Here is a 23680-nt window from a genome sequence, read left to right on the forward strand (position 1 = left end):
GATTAGGTGCACTTAAGTCTTTAGAAGGAGTGATTTATTGATGGGTTTAGTCTATTACTTTGCAATAATTAATTAGAAAGCCCTAACGACAGTTGCTAAAAGACGAAACCAAACCAAGAAACATGTAAAGCTAATAACGTCTTGTAATTTAGAATATGATTTTTTTTTTTTTTTTTACATGGAAACAACATTTTCATTGAAATCTGAATGGCATGTATTTTAAGTTATTAAACTGATGTCAAAACTGATTATTTAAAAACAAGTTATACTCCCTAAAGTTACGATGAGCAGACTCCTCCAGAGGAGTGCTGTTTGAAACACCAAAAGCACAGTTAATATTTTACAGATACAGCAAAACATGTAGCCTTTCCATAATTCAGACCATGCAGCATCTAGCTATAGGATCCTGTGTTCATGAGCTGCCAGACAACATCTAAAGACGGTGATAAAGACAGGGACAACCAAAAACATTTCTCACAAACTCAAACCATATAGCTGGGCTCAAGCTGAGTTCAGAAGCAGAAAACATGATTCACACATTGAGACATGCAGACACCCCTGCAGCCATCAGTTTTTATGGATCCCTAAAGTACTATTATCACAACCCTTAAGCCTGAAACAGGCGCTCATTCTCCGAAGCCTTGTCACAGGACCCAGTGAGCCAGGGTTAATATTGGCCATTCGACTGTGCCTCTATCGCTCCCAAAACTGTTCAGACTTGTCAGAATCACAGTGTGGTTGCACTGATGGAGAAAGATTTTGCCAACAGAGGGACTGGGTCAGCATTCACTGTTGCCAGCGCGAATCACAAGGGTGAAAAGACGGAAGGAAAACCCTTTCTGGATGAAGGAGATGAAAGGCAGATAAGTAACTAAGATGGATTGGAGCAGCGCAACGTGGTGACAGTTTGAGCAAATGATCTTTTGGGAAAGTGTTGCACTCCAATGAAAAAATATGATTTGGGCTCTTGTACTATCAGCTCAAGAAGTTCAGCTGTGTAAACCGATTTCAAGAGTTGAAACTCATGCTGCTGAATTTAGATATCCCGTTGAGAAATATGTGACCTTGCCCAAATCTTGGTGAGTTTTTGTTGGGCCACCGTGTAGTTTAACTTTCATGCTTGCTGCTGTGTGCCAAGAATGTCTTTTTCTTTTCCAAATGGGGTAGATTTAACCATTGAGTCATGCTACAGTTTTCCTCAACCACAGTGTGACAGTGGTAAGACTGAGTTGGTAAAACCATAAAGGGGGGGATGGTCAAACTAGAGGGTCATTCACAATGCAAAGAAAACACTCAGCATCCATCAGTCATGGTCCCAAGACAGTTGGGCTACTTACATCCTGGTGGTTTATCAATAGAGTGATTACCTTAATAGAAAGAACAGTGCCTTTTAAGAGCCTCTTTACTTGTCAGATGATTAAATTAGTCAATAGATTATGTTCCTGATCAGATACATGAATTATTGATCATCTTTGGAGAGACTCTGGGGGTTCTTAATCATTTATGTTAATATGTATGCGTGTGTGTGTGTGTAGGTGTGTGCGTGTGTGTGTCCGTGGGCGTTTTCCATCCATCCAAACAGAAGCAACAGTGACAATTTGGGAAAGGCGGAGTTCAGAAGCCGTGAGTGATGAATGCTATAAAGTTTGTCTGACTTTTATTGCACCAGATTTTCCCTCAGTTGTGTGTGGAGTTATTAAAACTAAGCCATGTGTCCTTCACTCCCAGCCTGAGTAATAACAGGCTAATGCAGTAAGTCAAACAGTCTTGTTCTAATTAGGTGTGGTTGTGTGTGGCGTTCCAACGCCTGTCAACCGCTCAGAGATAATGGCCATAAGCGCGTTGGGCCTCAGCGCTCTGTGGATTCACAGCACTGTCTGCAGGACAGGGATGAGTACAGTCAGGCTTTACACTTGTCTTTTCTTACTGAGAGAAAACATAATAATCACAATGGAATTAGTGGTGCAAAAATGAAAGTGCAAAAGGCATTGCCAAGGGAAGATGAAAAAACACAGAGGGTACAGAATGTATGACAAGCATAAACGGATAAGACCATTTTTGATCAACTTGTCGACTTCTTAGATCTTCTAACTTTCTCTTGACTTCTAGTTTGTGAAGCATCAGAATGAACAATTATCCCATGAAAGTTAAAGTTCACTTTTATTATCTGCAGTGTTTTGTAATAGATGTACATTTAAGAAATTACAGTGATTTTCTGCAACTGGAGCTCAATTATGGCCACTGAGTAGTGTCCCAGTACAATTTTGTGGTATCTCACTGTCTAGTGTGGTTTTGATTTTCATGTCTGCAAAATGACAAAATGACGCACCGGGCTGAGGCTTTGGACTGACATGATGACAAACTGCCCTCAGCCAATGTTTGGTTTACAACCATGAAATGTTACATATTTCGGCGCTCGTAGGATGTGTCAAGGCTCACATAAAGACATGTCTGTTATCTCTATGCAACCAGTGTGACAAACTTCAAAGTGTCCACACATAACACAAAATATATTGGAAAACCTTAAGGGGAATGGGCAGTCATAGCGACTTATGTGATTTCATGAAAAGCAAGACTGACATTACTGAATTGACCTGAATCAAGGACTATAGTTTAGACTAGATATAGTAACTTATATGGGAGCAGGCTGCCTAATAGAATTTTCAGAATCAGATTCATGATCAAATTTTATTCATAACAAACTGCAGAATCATACAAAACCAAAGAGATTTTATACAATCATGGTCAAAATTGGAAAACATACTATATCGTCACAGAGACTAAAATTAAGCATCATATTGGCAAAGTAGAGATAAGAGCATAGTCCTTGTGGTTTAACCCGTGGGTCATTATGATATGAAAAAACTAGAATACAATATACATTATAAGCATTGACTAATATACACCATACATGCACTTACAAGAGAATGTATTGAGATACAACAGGTCTCAATGAAAGTGGATCAAGTGTCCTCTGTGTGCAAAAGGTTTTTGCACTTGTATGCCAAACTGCTTTGGAAAGTCTTGGGTCGATTTACGGTGTGCACAATGTTGGTGCGTTTCAGTTGTGTGCGATGATAAATAGGGAAATATACATGACTAAGCACGTATTTCTTACATTGTGAAATTGTGTTCCCTCAAGTAAGGTGATGCTTCTTCATTTGCTGTTTTACATTCATCTGTGACTGGGGATTTTGGGCGCTTTATCATCAAGTGTTAACACTGAGACCTTCTCTCTTTCCCTCAGCGTTCAGCTCCTTGTGGGCGGAGTTTTCACACACTTTGCAGTGACAAGACAATGTGCAACAACGTGAGGCCACGGTGAAAATCCACCGCCTGGAGCCACCAAGCAGACCAGAGAGGAAATGAACACATCGCTCCTTTTTTCACACCTCTTACCTTTTTACCCCTATGCATCCACACCTTTCTTCTTCCACCCTCCCTCTTTCTCTCTCACTCAATCACCCCAGGCATCGAACTGATAATCCAAAAGGTCACCTGTGGCCTCTCTCTCTCTCGCCCCTCCCTTCTATTTCTCTTCAACAATGAAGAAAAAAAAGAGAAAACAAGCCTGAGGGAGTTTCAATCCCGATCACTGAGGGCAGGTAACTATGGGAGTCAAACAAGTGTCTCGTCTTCTCATCACAATTTTCTCCCACATCATTTCCTTGTTCTCTGAGATTCTGTTCTCCGTTCATGAAGGTGAAAAGGTGACACAGATTATTCAGCAGCGAAGGAATGTAAGCCACAGGGTAATTCAGTAATACTCTTTTAAGAGCTGGTTCTATCAAACATTTTGTAAGATAAGAACAATGTCTTAAATTGCAAGTACAGGAACATGCTGCCTCTACAAAAGAAGAAAACAGAGATATGAAAGATGAGTGCATGGGGGGGAAATGGTGGAAGGAGAGTCTATTTTGGCAGCAAACTGTAAAGATGAACTGAACTAAGAGTGAAATATTCCTAATACATTCAATTATTACTCAACATTAGCAATTTCCATTGAGTAGTTGATGAAAAGTGGTGTATTAAAAGTCTAATTCTGCATATAAATTCCAAAAGAGAAGAACACAAATTCAAATGCAGGTATTTTGCTATTGTTTGACCTTTTTTTTTTTTTTTTAATCATTGCTCTAAAAAGTATTTCCTTTGGGGTAAAGGGACAAACTACAATGGGAAACGTCTTTGTCAGAGCTGCTGCTGTTGTGATTTGGTCTTTATGCACATCTTCCAGCTCTGCAAATCTCCACAATCATCCATTAGCTTCCTCTTCTACGCTATCAGATATCAAATTATTGATTTGCAGCAATCAATTTCAGTGACCTATGTGCAAGCTTTTGGGTGACAGGGTGAAAAGGTCAAAAGGCCAAGGGCAGAGCCCTTTCCACACATTTCATTCTGGAATAAATCAATATTAACACCGTGAAAACAGATGGGTAAACCAGCCACAGCAATTTGTCTTATATTAATAATCCATTTAACAACAATGTTCCTGTTATTTTTTATTGAATAATTAAGCAAACGTTTCTCCAGTCTTTTTTATTATCCTCATTAAAAGTAAATCTTCCTGCTTCAGAATTTCAAGTTAATGGTATGTCATGGCCACACACAGTATATAGGTCTCTAACATTATTTCTGACCTACAGTTCTTTCTATTATTTGATTGTCCTGTGAAGAACTGTCTGATCCAGTGGAGAGGAAAAGCAGTTTCTCCTCTATTGCTTTCTCTCTTTCTAAAACTAAAATCTGTTTCAGATTGCGAGCCAGCAGGGCGTCTGTAACTCAGGAACCCGTAAGAAAGTATTTGAAATGTTCTCTTTTCAAAAAAACACCCTGCGCTTTCTTGTGTTAATAATCTTTCACTTTCTTTGTTTCATTTTCTGGAACTTTGTTTGTGTATATCAACTGTTTTCGTCTTTTGAGCAGGATTTATGAGAAGAGATGTTTTCAGCTTGTCCCCAATGATGAGGACTCACCGATGGTCTTCCTAAGAGCCAATAAAATAAAACAAAGTGCTCTATTTCTGTCTTAGTATCTACATTTTTTTAAACCTAACACTGTTTTCACTTTAGGACTGAAAATATGTTTCTTTTTCTGCCTTTCTTTCCTTCATTCTTTCTTTTCCCCTCTTTCCCCTGATCTTATTACTCTCTGTCCCCTGCAACTCACTTCCTTTTGCTGACAGTGATTAAATATTCTCTGTGCCTTCCAATAGAGAGGCAGAAATCACACAGACATGTACGCACAGGTCATGTAATGAACTCTAGTTTCCTTTAGCCTTCCAGCCATGGGAATCCAACACAACACAGGCAGCAATGACATCATGCAGTACCCTCACAGGTCAACTCTAATCCCTTATCATTATCATAACACACACACACACACACACACAAACCAACACAAAAGCTTTGTTTTTTGCAGAGTGATTAAAAGGTCATGAACATTTGTGATGTATGGTACTGCTCTATATTAAAATGAGTTGCTGCGGCTCTGTTCATGTGATGTTTGTCGCTGAGGTTTGTTTGCTGCATATTTAGCCGGGGAATCCCTTATTCCCCTCATTTATTGCTCTGTTGTGTTGCCACAACAGCAACATAAGACAGCCAGTTGGTACTTTTTAACAATGGCTGTGACTTTTTTTTTCCTCCAAAAGCATATCCTATTTGATTGCACTTGGCAATACTTGACATTGTTTTACTATGTGATGAGTAGGATGGGATCAGTGATCCCTTTGTAGTGCTCAGTGCCGCAGGTTAAGTTCATTAAGTGTAATTATATTTTTTAACATAAGTGCTCATAGTGAAATAGAATATTTGTGAGATAGACATTTTGAGATTCTGTAGAAATTAGAATCATGCAGGAGTGACTCACATGCTCACCCCTTATTTTTAGATCTACTGATGCATGTCATTACTTTTTATTAGGACAAGCAGAACCCCTCCCATCATTTTACTCCTTTATTTGTCCCCAACACCTAGATACACTTATACTATCAGTGTTACTGGTGTCATGTGCCATGTTTTGAACGTTGTCTCAGTTCAGCATGATCAACATGTGCTTTCATGTTTGTTTCATGACATTACACAATGGCCCAGACTGAAATATCTTAAAAGCTATTCATTTTTTTTTATATACTTTATTGCAGAATTCAAGTTCATATTCCAGCACATATCTTATCAGTCACTGGCACGTTCCTGCAACATTTATGACATTTTTTTTTGTGAAAAACATCAAAGGAAAAATGAAAAATAAAAGCTATTCATGATCCCCTTTCCTCTTCAATTCAAACAACTTTATTAAAGCAGAAGTAAGTGATCCGGTGGTTTTGGCTAACTTCCTGTCAGCCAATGGAGTTAGCAGTCCCCGCCCTCGTCCCTACGTCACCACATTCACGCGCATCCCTTGGCTGCACACACAGAGAGGACCGCCCCTTTATGCCGTTCTCTCTCCTCATTGGATAAAGGTTGTAGGATACAAGGAAAGTTTTCTCCTCGGCTTACAGCAGAGCAGAGTGACTGACAGACCCGTGTTTCAGACCAAACACTCTATATAAGTGATTGCTGTCGGAAGATACAACTATTTAAGACTTATATTAACACAAACATTCTGCTTACTTCTGCTTTAATCCCACAATGGGCAATTCATTTTGAGCAGCAGGTTGTCATGGTTCATAGCCTACATGGCCCACAATAAATAGTCAATACAACACACATCAAACAACATGGAGCTTAGAATGGATAATAATATAAAAGCTTGTGACAGCCTATAAGTAGAGATAATTTACAAACCACATTGCTTCAAGAATTAAGAAATAAAGGAAATAATAAAAAAAAACTGGTGGACAGTCATAGCAATTGTTACATGAAACACTGTGATAATTTGTCAGTTGCGGCATATTGTGAATCTTGGGAGAGTTTGGACCACAAATGACCCACTCGTTGGATCTGTTGTTTATCAGGAAAAGAAAGCTGCATCAGAACATAACCGCCGTCCATACCAGCACAGAGCTCATTTACATACGTACGAGGCTTGTGCATGTCAGTGTAAACAGGAAGTAGGCTAGTACTCTGCAGTTCTGTAATTGTAGAAAATACGACCAAAGACGAAAAGTAAGCATTTACTGCTCAATAGCTGCTAGCAAGGTCAGTAATGTTTGTATTTCATGATTCGTGTTGCATTCACTGCTAGTTGTATAAGCCCCAATCAGGAGGCAGCGGTGGGTGTATATGTTTCCAAAAGGCTCTGCTTCTGCCCCCGAAAACTTCAAGACAAACTGAAACTGGGCCAGAAGCATCCAAAAGTAACACCAGGGATAAATGTTGCAAAAGTGGTGCATTTTAAATCTGACAGTAGTGTAGATGGAGTTAGCCTGAGTCTATGGCAAATAAGGATTTAATTAAATCTGTTTTAAATCCATGTTGACGTGAACACACACTAACCCGTCTATATTTTAGTCGTTTTAGTTATGAAGAGCAGCATGACTGTCACCACTTTGAATAAAAGCTGAATAGATTTCATGGGAAAAAAATGCAAACAGTCTAATAATATGATACTTAATCTGTGTTGGTGAGGAAGTTTTCACCATGCCTCCCTCTCACACCGAGGTCAGGGCACAGCGCCGACAAACACAACAACAGCTTGTGAATGAGTCAGCATTTTGCCTATGGAAACATCAGCAGGACAAGTGATTGACACACGGTGAAAATCATCTCTGTATGGGAAAGTGACATGTTGTTCAGAACATATTTTCTTATTTTCGCATTTAGATTTTTTTTTCTTTGATGCCGCAAATGCTGCAAAGTAGATCTTAAACCTTTTCCCTGAACTTCTTAAAAAGCATTACCTGAAGGAAAACCATTTATAGAAGTGTTGTCATCAACCAGCGATGTCAAAAATCTGAAGAAAAACACATTCATTGTCAATAACACAAAAGGCCACGTTGTTGTGAAACTGCTTCACACCATTCCACATAGTCACATGGGCAGCACAGAAATACAATACTCTCGACACGCCTTGTCTTTTTCAGAGAGAGCGAGGTGAAAAAAAAAAAAGCCCTTTGCTTTCAAGCATGGATCCTAAAGTCCAATGAGTTCTGCTCTGTCGTGGGAACGTGCAACGCTCCATGTGAACGTATCTGTCTCACCTCTGGGCCAGTGCACAGGAAATGGAAGAGCTGAGAGTGTGTTGTTGTGTGTCAGTTCAATGGCAGTATAGGTGTAGGGGGTTTCAAAAAGCGAAAAGGTTGCAGAACTCTCTCAGGAGATCGTCCATCATAGGAGAGAGGCAGACTGTCTGAGGTTTTGCTATATTTGCATACATAGGGGAATTATAAATCACCACAAGTGAGAACAAGTGTCGATCGTCTGGGCTGTCATTTGAACACCAGCTGTGTTTCACATTTGTGTTTGTGTTTCAGTCAGCAGTTTGTAGCTGTTTCAGAATTGCACTGGTACAGACAGTAGCTTAGTTGTGACTGCACGGTCAAAGTGGCATCTTGTTTTTTTTTTTTAACATTCTGTTTATTGAATTTTTTTTCATATTCAGGACAAGTATTTGAGTAACACATTGTGAACATATTTTTCAATCCAAGCCCCCCTCGCACTCCCTCCCCCCATTAACTATTACTGGTATATATATGTCTATATAGATATACTTAAATACAAATTATAGTACAATAGGATCATAACATAAAATAGGTAAAATAAATCATAATAAATAATAAAACAAAACAAATGACGATACATATTGAAAATATATAGATAAATTAATAAAAGGAAAAGTCAAATAAAATATAGATAGTTGAATATCTCTCTAGCCAGCAGCTACAGCTTTGGATGTTCAATCAATCAGATTACCCCATATTCCCTCAAAGTTATCTGGCCTTTGTTCACTCTTCCATCTAAGAGCTATGCATTTATTAGCTATTGTCAAAGCTATTCTAATAAATCTGATTTTGTTGGCCCTTATATCGACGTGTCCCCTAGTAGAGTTAACCTTGGTTCAGGTGTTTTAGTTATCTTGGATATGGTTCTTAGTATGGTTTCCCAATAATTGGACAGTTGTGAACAGGACCAGAACATTTGAAGAAGAGAGCCAACTTCAGATTTGCACCTTGGACAGCATTGAGAGATTGTCTGGTTTATATTGTGCAGTCGTTCAGGTGTGTGATAGATTCTATGTATCAGATTGTACTCAGTTACTAAAGCGTTGGGCCTTTTCACAAGTGGCATCTTGTTGATGCTGGGTTCACAAAGAGTGTCACACACGGAGCAGCAGTGTATTTTATTTTCACACAGGTTGACACAGCTACTGCATACACATGAGAAAAGACAGAGAAGAGTCAAATGAATACCTGCCCCGAGGATGTTTAATTCTACATATCCGCTGAGACATTCCTCTAAACATTTACTGTTATGGGCTACAGTTCCTGGGTAGGGTGAGAAAAGTGTCACCAGACAGTTTATTTTCTCACACATCCACAGTGAACAGTACAGTAGCTGCTACACAGGATGATGAGTCTGACAAGTTCAGGTCTGACAGTAAATAAACAGAACATTTTAACGATGTTGAGTGACAACTTATTCATCCGGTGTGTGCATCTCACAGTTACAAACCAAGTTTCATTCCCACTATACTATAACACACAACAACTCACACAGGCGTGAAAACAAAAAACCAACAACCAAGGGAAATATATGCAAACAGTGATAGTCTGTTATCGGTGGTTCTCAGAGAAGCAGTTGATCATTGCTCAGTAAAATAAATGTAAATTGTGAAAAATATATTCATATAGAAAATTAACTAAAGCCTGAGATGACAAAGTTAAATTCCTTGTTATATCATCCAATAGTAAAAAAAAAAAAAAAAAAAAAAGTCAGTTTACCAACACAACAAAAGAGAATTATGTTTAGCAATGTGCCACTATGCTACAATTCAATGCCAGTCTTTAAGTTGAGGCATGTTTAGAAAGTTAGGGACAAAAAAACATGAACACCTAGTACATTGTAGTACAATCCAACACAATGACACATTGAACCGCAGACTCACAAACTGCCAGAGATGAATCATCATCTTGCTGACACAAAGGCTGTAGGCTATTTATCACTGGGCACCTTTAATGGATTGCATTGTGTCGTTTGTGTATTAATGTTGATGTGTCACCTTAAGTGATAATGTGGTAACTAATGATAGAGTTGCATTCCTACATAACACGCGTTACAGATAAGACAGCTGGTGTTTACTGAAAAGTGATGCACATAATTCTGGGAGTCCTCCACATACTGTATGTGTTGGAGCAGTTCTCATGCTGTACAAACATTAGTGATTTTATCCACTATATCAGTCCAATGGGGCAGCTCCTGCAGGCTGAGGTTTCATCCTGCTGTGGAACCAACTCTGTCTGAGGCTTACAGCCTGAAACATCTGTTGTAATTTCTGTCAAATTGAATTTTTATTACCTGGTCATTAAAGCCGCAGCAATGGCAAAACCAGATGGGTTCTTGCTGACCTTACAACTGCTTCTTTTTTATGGTGTTGGTGAAAATTGAACCAAAGGAAGCTGTGCGCTTTATAAAATTAAGGCAATCATTCCCACATTCCTGAGACATGGGGGGCACCGAAGAGGGCGAAGATGGGTGCAGAGCAGCAGTGAAGGGGTATATGAGCATATGACTGCTTTTGTGTGGGCCAGTGTATAGATTCCTCCATGTGTACAGTATCTGCTTCTTTGGGGGCAAATTCCTGTGCAGTGAAGGTGGACTGCACGCAATGGGTTGAAAATAATTTGGTTGTATAACACAAAATCTATCATCTGGTCTATAAAAAGTAAGTTAATCAAGATTAATCTCATATATTTAGTAAATTAAAGGGATATGCCAACATTTTTTTTCTACTCCCGAGTCCATGTCAAGCAGATAGACACCATCCTTTCGACTGTGCGTGCAGTAACGAGGGCGATAGAGCCGTATCGGCCGTAATTAGCTTAGCTAAAACGCTGGAAGTGTAGGCTATAGGTAGTGTTAGCCTGCCTCCACCTAAAGTCATCAGAGAAACTCTTCAGCAACTCCAAACGGAAACCGGCGGGCCGATCTTCGTCTCAGAGCTAAGAAAAAACTCTCTGGTAAGGCATCTTGAGCGGTCAAATGCCAGTAACGGGACGAGATCGGTCAAAACGGAGGGTTCAAGCAAAGACGCTTTATTTTGGTTTAAGCTAGCTACATCGAGGGTAGGTTAGCTTCCTATTTCAAAGTAAAAGCACAAATTCTATTGTCATGGTTTTCTGTATGTAAAGGGCAACAGGTGTTTTATTTCATGAAAGTAACCGGAAGTGCGTTGGTCACAACGGCTAGCTTGAGTAGCGCAAAATACGTCCGAACAAAATTGTGAACAGCTGGTATTTCGACAAATTAACGACACACTGCTGATCTAAACGGCTACTTTCTAAAAATGTTTGAAATGTCGATAAAGTGATATATTTACAGAGTTTAGAGCTAAAATGAAATCAGTTTCTGACTGCTGATTTCGGCTCGGGTAGGAGGCAGGCTAACACTACCTACTGTATACACTTCCAGCGTTTGAGCTAAGCTAATTACGGGCGATACGGCTCTATCTCCCTTGTTACTGCACGCACAGTCGAAAGGATGGTGTCTATCTGCTTGTCATGGACTCGGGAGTGAGGCAAGACACAAACATTTTTTTTGGTGTATCCCTTTAAATCTTACATGACATATTTGAATGAAGGAGAAGTCAGGAAAGTAAAATTTAGTTATTAAGAAGTATTGGTTGTACTTGTATAGGGCCGACAGCAAGTGGGAATCAAATGTCATATAGTTTTTTTTGTGTGTGTTTGTTTGTCTTTTTTATCAATGTTTGGATTATTTCATCAAATAGAGATCTGCAATATATTACAGTGGGAAAACAACCTACCTTGGCCCTGCACATGCGTGTGTTCCTGAGGGGCCTCTCGGCTGCACGGCTAGAGGCCAGGGTCAGTCAAATAACACACACAACATATAAGCAGCATGGGTGAGAGCTGTCTCACTGGGAGGGAGGGCTGCTCCATCACTGGCCCCAGTGGGGAGTAATGGAGGGATGCTGGGTGTGTTTATTAGAGACAGAGGGAGGGGAAAATCATTGAAGTGAAGTGGGAATATGCCTCCTGGTCTCTCAACACTGACGTTTTTACTTGTGCTGGAGTAGGTTTAGCTGTTAAAAGTTAGAAAGCAACAAAGTACGGAAAACATAACACTCGCAGATGTTTGCGTACAGAACCTTAACGGTCACTGAACTGCGTGGTGACTTTAAAACATACGCTGTGGGTCAGTGCAACCAGAACCCTATGAGGGCTTTAGCACTGCAATAGCAGTGTCAAAACACCAAATGAGGTCATATTTTGTGAGAACCATGTATGACCCCTTTTAAGAAAAGCTATATTTTTGTAAACAGTCAGATTGCTTTGTTGTGGAGGATTTCCACATACACACGAAGCTTCATCAAGTCTGAATCATCTTAAAGTCATTTACTGGAGTTGATATATGAGGAGTTGTGGATCCAGATGTAGTTTGAAACTTCTGAGCTTTTGGGAGGATCGTTTATAGGAAGCAAACAAATCGAAGTGGCATTGTTTTTTTTACAGACACCGTGTTTTGTTTCTCCGCGAACAAAAAGTAGACAGTAAAAGAATCACAAAAATGAGAGGTAACACTTTACAATAAGGGTCCCATTAGTTAGTACATTATTAAGCATTAATATATAAACTAATGTGTTAATTAATGAGTAATGCATACATAATGATAACTAATTCAACTAACTTTGAGTAGTAAACATTAATTAACTGCTTAGGCTACATTAATTAATGTCTTTCCTAATCTTAAGTAATACATAATAATGATTGTTAATATATCTGTAAACAGTTAATGAATGCTTAATAATGTACTAACTAACATTAATTAAGGGACTCTTATTGTAAAGTGTTACCAAATGGGAAAAACTATTGTCAGGAGTGAGTGGTACAAACTGAAACAAAACAAAAATGTAGAAGGAATGAGATGAGGATGGCAATTGCCAAAAATCAAGTGTGCTGCAGGCGCTTTCGAGTCAAAAAGGGAGGATTTTGTGATTGAAGTTGGAGGTGATGCTAAGGGGCGAGTAGGTTGAGGCAATATGGGCCTTATGCTTTGCAGACTGGATAGAGGGGGCATCTAAACGCAGATGTGGTGGTTATAGGGCTCTCGCTCCCTTTCACATTGCGTTAAGCCCTGCAAAGTATAATATTACATTCATCTCTCCCCGTGTTTATATTCTCTCTCCCTCTCTTTACCGAGTACTCTCTGTTTCCCTCAGCATGGGATTGTCTTGCTCATGCGGCGTTCACATCAGAGTTTCACACAACAAAAAGTTGAACTTGACATGAGCATCTCCATCAGCACGGGTTACGTTCTCATTTCTAGTTAAAAGCCCCCAGCTGACATCTTTCTCTTCTCTGCCAAACGCAAGAATCACCCTGTTCCCGTCTCGTGACAGGAGGAACGCTGATGACACACTGTGACAGTAAGAGTGTGTCAGTGGATCCTGGCAGCTGGCGAGAGGATAGACAGACAGACAGCTAACTGAAGTCATCAGAGGAAGAGAGAGACAATGGCAGCTTTTATTTCTCCACCACACATTCCAGTGGAAGAAAGGAGCCTGCCTGCCCGCCTGCTGTTTGAACCAGAGGCAGACTGGTTCATCATGTCTGGGTCGCCGTACTTCCCAAAGCCAATGTCGTTTGGTGCCTCAATGTCACAGTGAAGGATTTTTCTAGTTTGTCTTGGGGTTGTTTTTCTTTCAACAACATAACCCCTTGTCCAAAAAACCAAACATGGACGTCTTGGGGTTGTTTTTGAACAATAATTTTCACAATCAATTACAATGAGCCTGGTGTCGCTGATCATCATTACTCATGAGTCACAACTGTTATTACAAGCACCAGTAAAAAAAAAAAAATGGGATGTTATTCTTAATGGTTGGATATGTCTGTCTTTTTTGTGTATTAATGGATAACTGCTTCTTGCTTCATTGTGGAATCATTTTATTACTCTGATATTAAAAAATATATATTATTGAAAATTGTAATATCATTGCTAATTTGTTGAAGAATAATTGCAATTTTACCTAAACTTGTCAGTGTGTGATCTTAAATACTGGCAAACACACTTTGTGAGTGGTAATCAGAAGAAAATTAAACATATGAACAGTCTTTAACAGTCATGCAGCTTTTGCTACACAAACCATATGGGAAAAGTCAAAATGTATTCTAGTTTATCCCCTTAACCAGCGGGAAGTTGTATTTTTAAAGGTATTTTTGTGACCCCGCAGATGTCTTGTGTCTGTGCAGACAGATAAAAATCTTTGCCTGTGGTTAAACCCACTTTGTTTCCACAGACTGCAGAGACGTAACATACACGATCAACAAAGAAGAGGAGAAGAGCGAGCAATGTTGTCTGTGGAAATCTTGAATTTAAACATGGTTTCATTCAGATATTAAATCATTTTGAGGGGAAGTAGCTATATATCTGTGAGATTGTAAAAATATTTTACATTTAAACAACCCCTCCATAAATGTTCTAATGGCACTGAAGGCAAAATGACCTTCCCTGTCCTACAAGCCTTGCGCTGCACTTTTAACTACTTCCCGTATTTACCCCCCATACACTCATTAAACATAAACATTGGCGAGAAGAAGTATAGGGATGAAATCATCAACATAACATTGTTGTATCTCAGACCAAGACTGAGAGCTTCTTTTCCACACTCGTCATTGTCATCACTCATCACACGAGGCAAAGAATCCAGTTCCTCTCCTGACTCTAACCTCAATAAACCAGAATGCACTGCTGTTGCTACAAGCCATGCTGTGCACTGAGTGAGGGCCGTAAATCATTTTCTAGACCAGAAAGTATTCTCTCTTCCTTATTGCTGTCACTCTCACAGCTGACAAGTGCCAATAGCGACAGGTTCAGGCACATTCTCTAGAGGATTGTAGAAATTATTGTCCGTCGATGATGGGCAGGATTGAGGAAATGAAGCCGTAAGTGACAACACAACATAACAACAAGAATGCATCAGAGATAATTCTTTAAAAAATCAAACTTCAGAATAGATATTCACCCATGTTTAGGTTATAACAATAGGCTTTATGCACAGCTCCACTACTTCCTGAACTTAAACAAGCTCTTTTATTTCCTGTCTTACATTATTGGACAAACTGATTGATCCAGTTGTGTCTGGCCATTTTGACTACTCAGACACACCTGGATTAATCAGTTTGTCCAATAATGTAAAACAGGAAATAAAGGAGCTTGTTTAAGTTCAGGAAGTAGTGGAGTTGCGCATAAAGCCTATTAAAATGTTTAGCCTATTTTTCTTTTTTTAATCTCACCCAATAACTGTGTCTTTTGTCATTACATTGTGCAAAAAACACATCTTCATCCACGATTTGAGTTGTAATTCAGCATTTTTTGTAAGCCGTATCACCCTGAGAGGATGTTCTTTTATTTTATTTTGGAAAGGTCAGTGATGCCAAAGCGAGCCCAGATGAAGAGTACGTAGCTCAAATCTCGTATCCATGTCAGTGTAGAGATGGTGTCAGTGAGGGCATCCTGTTGTCGCCGCTCAGAAGAACCTGTTTCCTTCTGAGCCATTGCTCCAAGCTCCAACACACTCTTCCTCATATTACAGAATACACATGGAGACAATGGCACAATGCTGGGCACTCTCACACACACACACTCACACTAACACATAGCCTGAATATATTAAGCAAACGGGAAGGCAGAGGATGAGACACCTGCAGTGTGTCTCCTCCGTTTCAGAGGAGCTTATGGGGAAAATATGATGGTTGCACTCAGGAAGTGGTCAGCAGGTGCTGTAGAGAGGAAGCTGACTCTGAAAACATACCACTAACCCTAACCCCTAAACCTAACCTTAACACCATATTACTAACCCTAACGTCCTGAAAGCAACCAGTGTCTTCATACTGAAAGTTGAATGACAATAGCCAAGGGAAAAAAAAGTTTGGTAAACTGAATAAAAAGCAGTTCAAACTACTTTGTGAAAACATATTAACAAAATTTACAATCTACATGTAATATGAAATTCTAACAAAATGTATGAATAAGTCACAGGCCAATATATTACATACAAACTCCTACTTGTTTACACTCTTATACATTAACCCACAAAATAAGTAGGCCTATGCATGGAAAAGAGTAAGAAATGTCAAAGGTCCTACAAAAAAAAAAAAAACTATGGACGGGTTGATTCTTGATTCAGGATGTTTATCCATGATGATGTTGTCGCTGTGTGAGCACTGAGCAACACCACTGCCGTAGCTTTTGGACATGTAACCTACTACACAACGGTCAAGTATGTGATAGTGGCCGCCTGAGGAATGTATGGCCTGGGTATTCGTCACAGTGGTCAGGATATAAGAAAAAAGGAGGCAGGGCTGGTCAGAGGGGGTTTCATTTCAGTAGAGACGCTAAGCAAAATAAAAAATCATTCCTTTCCTTTTACAGCTTTGAGGTTGTGTTAGTTAACCACTCAAAAAATGGCAAAAAGTGATTGAACTACATGAATTCAAACACAAACATGAATGTAACTGGACTAGCTAGCTGCTGATTTTTTTTTTTTTTTAAATAGCATTTGCTCTTCACCAACACTGTATACACATGACTTGTTTGGTAACGTTGACATTTTCCTTACATGCCGCATCATGCTGCAGGATATGATGAGTCATATACTTTATGCTAGGTTTTATGAGTGAAGGGTATTATAATTATTTAGATGTTTAATTTTCAAATAGTTATAACATTTAATCAAGACATATTGATAATATTTGAGAATGTCCAAGTTCTGTGTACTTCAGAAAATAATTGTATTCTGCAATTCACTTGGTTTAGAGATGTAGAAAGTTCACAAAGATTTTACATTTAGGATTTTTGGGGAATTTTTTATTATTATTATTATTATTAAGCTGCGACTACAACGCAAAAATGCTGTTTACAATATGATGCTTTATTAACAATTCAGTAATGTTCATGGTCAATTTGCAAATAAGTTCCTCTATCTTCATAATATAGGCCTAATGTAATTATTCAAATATATTTTTGACTGCAGGGTTTACTGAAAGGATCAATGCTGTTTATACAGGCTACAATAGCTGTTACAGTATTGTTATCGGCCGATAGAGAAACAGTATTAAGGCAGTGAGAGAAATTGAAATGGCCTGATGAATCTCACACAGTCAAAGACAACAAACACTTGCTGATAACGCTGTCAATGGCCTGGAGTTGTTGTTTATCGCTCACTAAAGAAATCCTCGTTATGTGAAGAGCAGACAGAGAGTCAGCAGCTCCACAGCCTCGCGCAGAATAATAGCTGCTGGCTCGTTGTGTAAACACACGGGGAGAGGAGAAGAGAAGAGAAGAGAAGAGAAGAGAAGAGAAGAGCCCTCGACCAAACAGAGATCTAAGGAGCAGATAGAGAGAGAGAGGTAAAGCTCTGCAGCGGGAGCAATAGGCTAAATGAGAGGAGTGGTTCAGATAAGGAGGGGGGGGGGGGGGGGGTGCAGGAGAGAGGGGGCGCACGCACACACACATACATACACACACCACACGGACACGAGGTTGTGTGCAGCGGGAGGAGGAGAAGGAGGAACCAACAACAACAGAAAAAGAAGTCTCCTCTGGTTTAGTTAACATCACTCCTCCACGCTGCGGTGAAGCCAGATCAGAGAAGCGAGATCGATGCGAGTGAGTGTCCGCACGAAGCTGTCAGCTGTCAGCACCTGGATCCTCCTCCAGACCCTCTAGACCTCCAGACCTCCAGACCCGGAGCCCTGCGCTTCTTTCTCCTTCTCCTCCCGCTCCTTCCTCCTCTTCTTCCTCCTCTGCGGGTCAACATCACTTTTGTCACTGATTTGCGGGACACTTGGGAGAAGCGTGCGGAGTCTCTCCGTCTCCGGGGCATGGAGACACAACTGCTCTGACTGATAGTCGGATTTTTTTTCCTGCATGTTCCTCTGTCCGGATTATGGTAAGTGTTAAATCGTTCTCTCTTTCTCTCTCTCTTGCTCTTTACATCTTGATTGTAAATGTACTGTTGGTGTTTTTTTTTCTTCTGGTCTGATAATTAAATGTAGGTTAGTGTCCAACAGACTGCTTTAAGTGTATTTCAGCTGTATGCTCTCATGGCCTCTAAACCAACTCATCTTGCATAGAACCACGATCATAATGAGTTTATGATAATAATCAATATATAACAGAGGAAGCATAAAACTTAACATTTAATTTCATAAAAGAGTTCCATTTTAATTATTCACTTTTCTCTACTTTATTTTGACTCCTATTATTAACAAAAAAAATTACACATTATAATGTTGACAATATTTACAAAGGCTTGTTTTTCATATAATATCTGACTATATGAGAAAATAAAATAAAAAGGACCAGCTGTGGCTGTATGGAGTTATTACACTAATCTTCAAAGTCTCAAGGCCTGACAAACACCAAACACATGTGGCGTTTATGTAACTTAATGCACAAAAGGACTGGCCAGTGTTAAAGTCAATTTGCTTTTCCAGTGCAGTTTGACATATTCTGTCAGCTGAGGATACTATCACATCATTTTCCACTTCACTGTTCAGCCCAGCGTTCTGTTATTCATTCTGACTCATTGTAAGAGTCATTGATAAGAACAGAAAACTCCCCCACAAAAATAAGTCTTCCATCTGCACACCACTTATTTGTGCCTGTGAGAGAGCGTGTGTGTGAGGCACCTTCTCTTTTGATTGAGCTCCTTTGTTTTTCTTGGTGCTGGTTGAGTCGGTGCAACACTTTTGGCTCGGCGTAAGTACAGAAGATTACACCCAAATCACTGACACCCCCTCTCAGTCCAGCAGCTATTCAGAGGGACCCTCATTAAGTAAATTAGGGGAGCCTCGCTAAGCATTTTTCAAAGGCTGGTATTCATATTTTTCAAGGACCCCTTCATGGCTCCAGACTTGAAACTCACCCACTGTGTTTTGCCAACCATTTAAATCACCTTGAAACATTTCTGTTAGCTGCACAGTCAGAGGAGCAGAGATGGGGCCCACTGTGTCGGTTCTGTTTTGTTTTTTTAAATCTGTATAAATAGATGTAAAGCAAATAAATCTGGCACAACATTTTCTTGTAATTTTTAGAATAGGGTTGAATATATATTTTTTAATTCAAATTTTGAATTAAATTTTGAAAAAGATGTGGGAGATCAGTGGCTTTTTTTTCCCTCCATTAACTTAAATTCAAACTTCATAAATGGTCTTTATTTGAGCCTTTTCCACTGGTAGCTTATCATCACTGTTGCAGGGCAAGCAAAGTTTACGTTCAGGGAAATGTGTTTCCAATATACCAGCTCTCCGAAATGTCACACTCATTTCAGAATTTTATCAAATCAACTGGACGCATGTCTGCCCTTGTCAGTGTCAATTATCAGTTCGCTGACTGGCTGTAAATCTTACTAAATCTCCGTCTATTCCTGTATTTTAACCCCCACAAATACCATCCCGGGGTCTGATAGAGGGTGGTGGAGGTGTGCTCGGACCACATACCGAAGGTGTGTGCTCGGGTGTGTTTGATTTAACACTGTGGTTCGTCTCCTAATAACATTAGGCCCCATTTCTGGACTCCCTCTCCACCACTGGCCCGAGTCTCTCTTTCTCTCCCTCTCTCCCCTCTCCCTCTCCTCAGGCTTCATGGTTCTTATTACTAGCTCTAATAAATTGTGAATAAGCAGCAGCCCAAAAAGTCCCGGTCTGTGGAGAATTCCCCATCCTGTAGCGCAAGGCACCCCCTCTTAAGAAAACACAAATTAATTCCAAACCCCTCTGTAGCCAAACGTTTGTGGAATGATAAATATTTTCATAGGAAGCTCTGCTGTTCCTGACTTTATCTGCACCAATTTCATTATATTCCTTCACAGCCGCACAGTTTCTTGATGTCGTTCAGCTTCTGTGTGTTTCTCTCCCTCTCTCCCTCTCTCCTTCTCTCTCTCGCTCTGGGAGTCAAACAACCCTGCTGACTTGAACTCCAGGTTACATCCAGGCTCTCATGTTGACCCATGCTGTCTGAAATCATTTTTAGTCCACACTGTCAGTGTGAAATGAAGGTCTCAGCCCGGTGGTAAAAGCTCTGTTAGATGTTGGTCAGTCTCACTATAAAAGTCATTTAGCACCGTTTTCTCAAGAGAAGTTGCTCTTCTAGCAGAGAAGTTTAAATCTCAACTACATGACACTTTTTAATTCTTTCACACACACAAAAAAATGTTTCTGTCTTTGCAACAGTTACACAGAGACATAACGCATGGTGACAAGTAGCATTGTACGTTAGTTTCTCCTTATTTTGAAACAGATTCATTAACTCAAGATTTGTTGCAAGACCATGAAAGAGTTAAAAGTTTGTTAAAATTATATAAGACGGACACTTTAACTTTCAGGTAAATGACATTAGTCTACATGTGTTTGTTCATTTATCAGTGTATTTTTTTATATTGATTTACTCATAATTTTTCCACCTTTTTTGTATTTGTTTGCTTATTAATGAAAAAGATAGTATCACTATCCACGTAGTTTATTTTTAATTGTGCTTTTTTTTTTTAAAATTTGCCCTGAGAGGTAGTGAGTCAAAAACCAAATCTGGAGGTAGTGACGTATCCTCATTCAACTGTAAGAAGCAAGACTCAGAATAAAATAAAAGTTGAACTAAAGTCTGATAAACTCAGGCAGTACAGTATACGTTTAAGGTTTCAGCTGAAATGCTTCTGTGGCGGCATTCATGAGCGACTCTGGACATGTGCAGCTTTCTGCCCCCAAACTGCAACTCTGACTGAACCAAAACTCCTCCAGTTATCTGCAAAAGTAATATGAATGTTGTACGATGAAGGATTAAAGTCCCTGTTTTACATTTTTACATAAAAACAGTTTCATGGTCTCTCATCTTATCTCAGTGTGACGTCTCTTCAGGGACCATTTGCTTGGCTTTGTCTACAGATCCACTTTAAAATGCCTGCATTTATTAGAGAGACATGGATATACTCATATCAGAAGTAGTGTGTGTGTGTGTATGTGTGTGTGAGAATCTGAATGTTTGGTGAAGCTAAAAATCAGAACTCCAGAGTGATGCTGGTGACACCACTGGTTAATCTTTTGTCTCTCAGGGCTCAAAGTTATCACTCCTCCACCTAAACGTTTTCTCCTCTCCCACCCGTCCCTCCCCCATTTTTAATTCCCTTAAGCCCCAGAGAGCAGAGTGTAGGTCTCTGTATGCATGTGTGTGTGTGTGTGTGTGTGTGTGTGTGTGTGTGTGTGTGTGTGTGTGTGTGTGTGTGTGTGTGTGTGTGTGTGTGTGTGTGTGTGTGTGTGTGTGTGTGTGTGTGTGTGTGTATTGGACCCCGGGCTGTGAGCACAACAGCTGTCTCTCTGGCTATCTCCACTTTCCTTATCACTTCTTCTTCTTGGTGAAGCCACACACATCGCAGCGTAGCCCTCAGCGGCCATATATCAAGTTTTTTTTCTGCTTAATAAGGGTTTGGTTACTTTCCACCGAAAAGAGAATTTAATAATTCTCTGTTGCTTTGGGAGTATTTTTGTAAGGAGTCAGAATTTTTCTTCAGCGTCACCTTTCTGCATTGAACCTGAATATGTTTTTTTCCCCCAGCATTTTCCATTTTTGTCCTGCCAGCATAGGCCTATATGAGATAATATCTCATCTCATTGACCCTCCCTCCTTCTTATCACTCCAAAACATAAATCACTCTTTTGCTTTCTCTCCTTCCTCTCACTTTCTCTCTCTCTCACACACAGTAAATCTACCAGTAAAGAAGTAATTGGACCTCAGTCCGTCTGTAATGTCTGTGAACTGCGGCTACCAGTGAAGCTCTGTCTGGCCAGCTGTCAGCAACCAGGGCGGCCGCTCGCCCTCATCTGCTGAGGAGACTGAGGGCAAAGCCTTTTGTCCTAATGACTAATAAAGAAGCAGCTCTGAAAGTGTGTGTTCATTAGAGACGGCAGGAGCACTCATGCAGTCAGGCGTGTGTCAGTTATGAAAGTGCGTGTGTGTGTGCGACCACCCTCCCATCACTGGACCAGATGTTTTTTACCTGGGAGCCAGACCACCATCTGACTGGGGTCAGCCCAGTCCTCCAACCTCCAGGCTGCTGGGAGGTCTCTGCCAGCTGTCCCTCATTCTGACCCCCCGTCTCAGGGCGCTGGTTCTGGGGGGGAGAAAGAGTCTGGGCCTTTGGGGGGGGGGGGGGGGTAGGTGGTCTTCTCAGATTTGGCAATATTACTGGGGGGGAAAATGATTAGAGATGTTGTTAGAGGGTGAGTGCTGCAGTGCTGGGCGTTGACGGCGAACGAGGAGGAGCAAAAGAATAGGAGTGCAAAATGTTTCGAGGGGTCATTTGGAAGTGAGCGAAGAGTGTGTGCTGGAGAAACTGAGATAAAGACACTGGCATTGTGGAATACGGAGGATTTGATTACTGAGGGCCAGAGGTGGGGGTGTGGGTGGGTGTAGCTTCTGGCTTTAAAGCAGTCTTGTTGCAGTAGTCAGTCAAGTGGAAAGAAAAGGCCACCAAGTCTGTGAGGTAAAGTTACAGAAAGCAGACAGAGTCGGCAACAGGTTCACTGCTGCCAGAGATTGATTGGACTGTCTCCTAGAATGACTCCTGGTTTTTTGGGGGGGGGTTTTTCAAAGAAGCTCTGTGTCTGTCATTACGGGGACTTCAGTTTTCATTTTAAGAACTGCTGTATTAGCCAGACGTGTGTGTGTGTGTACAGGGCCGTTGTATAGGGGAGAAAGGTGATGATAATTCTAGGGGCCCATAATGAACCCCAGTAGTCTAATCTTTGTATGACTGAATTATTCTGCAAAAGACCCTGACTAATACTCATAGTAATGCTGCATTAGCATCAAAACAAAGTAGGCTAAATAAAAAATTATAATAGATACGTAGTCTAAGAAAAAAAGTGGAAAAGTCAGGGGCCCACTTTAGCATTCTTTCAGGGGGCCCAGAATTCCTAGCAACGGCCCTGCGTGTGTATGGGTCATTTGAGGAAAAAGTTGCAGACACTCCCATGATAGTTCAACCTGTCAATAAAAAAGGAATGAATCACCTAAAGTTGTTTGCTCAAGCGTCCTAATGTCTGGTTGATTATGTCAACATCCAAACTGGGCCGGACTAAACGCTGGGAACGTTTGCATGCTGGCTGTGTGTGAAAACCTCAGCCAGATGGGTCACCCTGATAATCAGCAGGTGCCTGAAACATGGAAACATCTTACTCCTGTGTTTTTTGCTTTTCACTGATTCAGCAAGTGTCAGGCTCATGTTGTGGAGTCAACAAAAACATGACAGGTCACCGCTGACATTATCAGCTTTCCCAACGTCAAAATAAACCCGCTGTTTGTTCCTTTTCTTCTTCCTCTTCTTCTTTGTGAAGAAACAGGAACGTTCTACTAATGACATCAGTTGCTGAGGTTGAGGTGCCACAGACCCTAACACCCCAAACACTCTACAGTTACACTTTCTACATTTCTGCTCTTTTACACTGCTTTGCATTGTACGCCACTCTCTGGCATGAGCTGCTCCCAACATGATGTCAAGCTTG

Source organism: Trachurus trachurus (genome assembly GCF_905171665.1).
Source record: "Trachurus trachurus genome assembly, chromosome: 5".
NCBI classification, from domain to species: domain Eukaryota; kingdom Metazoa; phylum Chordata; class Actinopteri; order Carangiformes; family Carangidae; genus Trachurus; species Trachurus trachurus.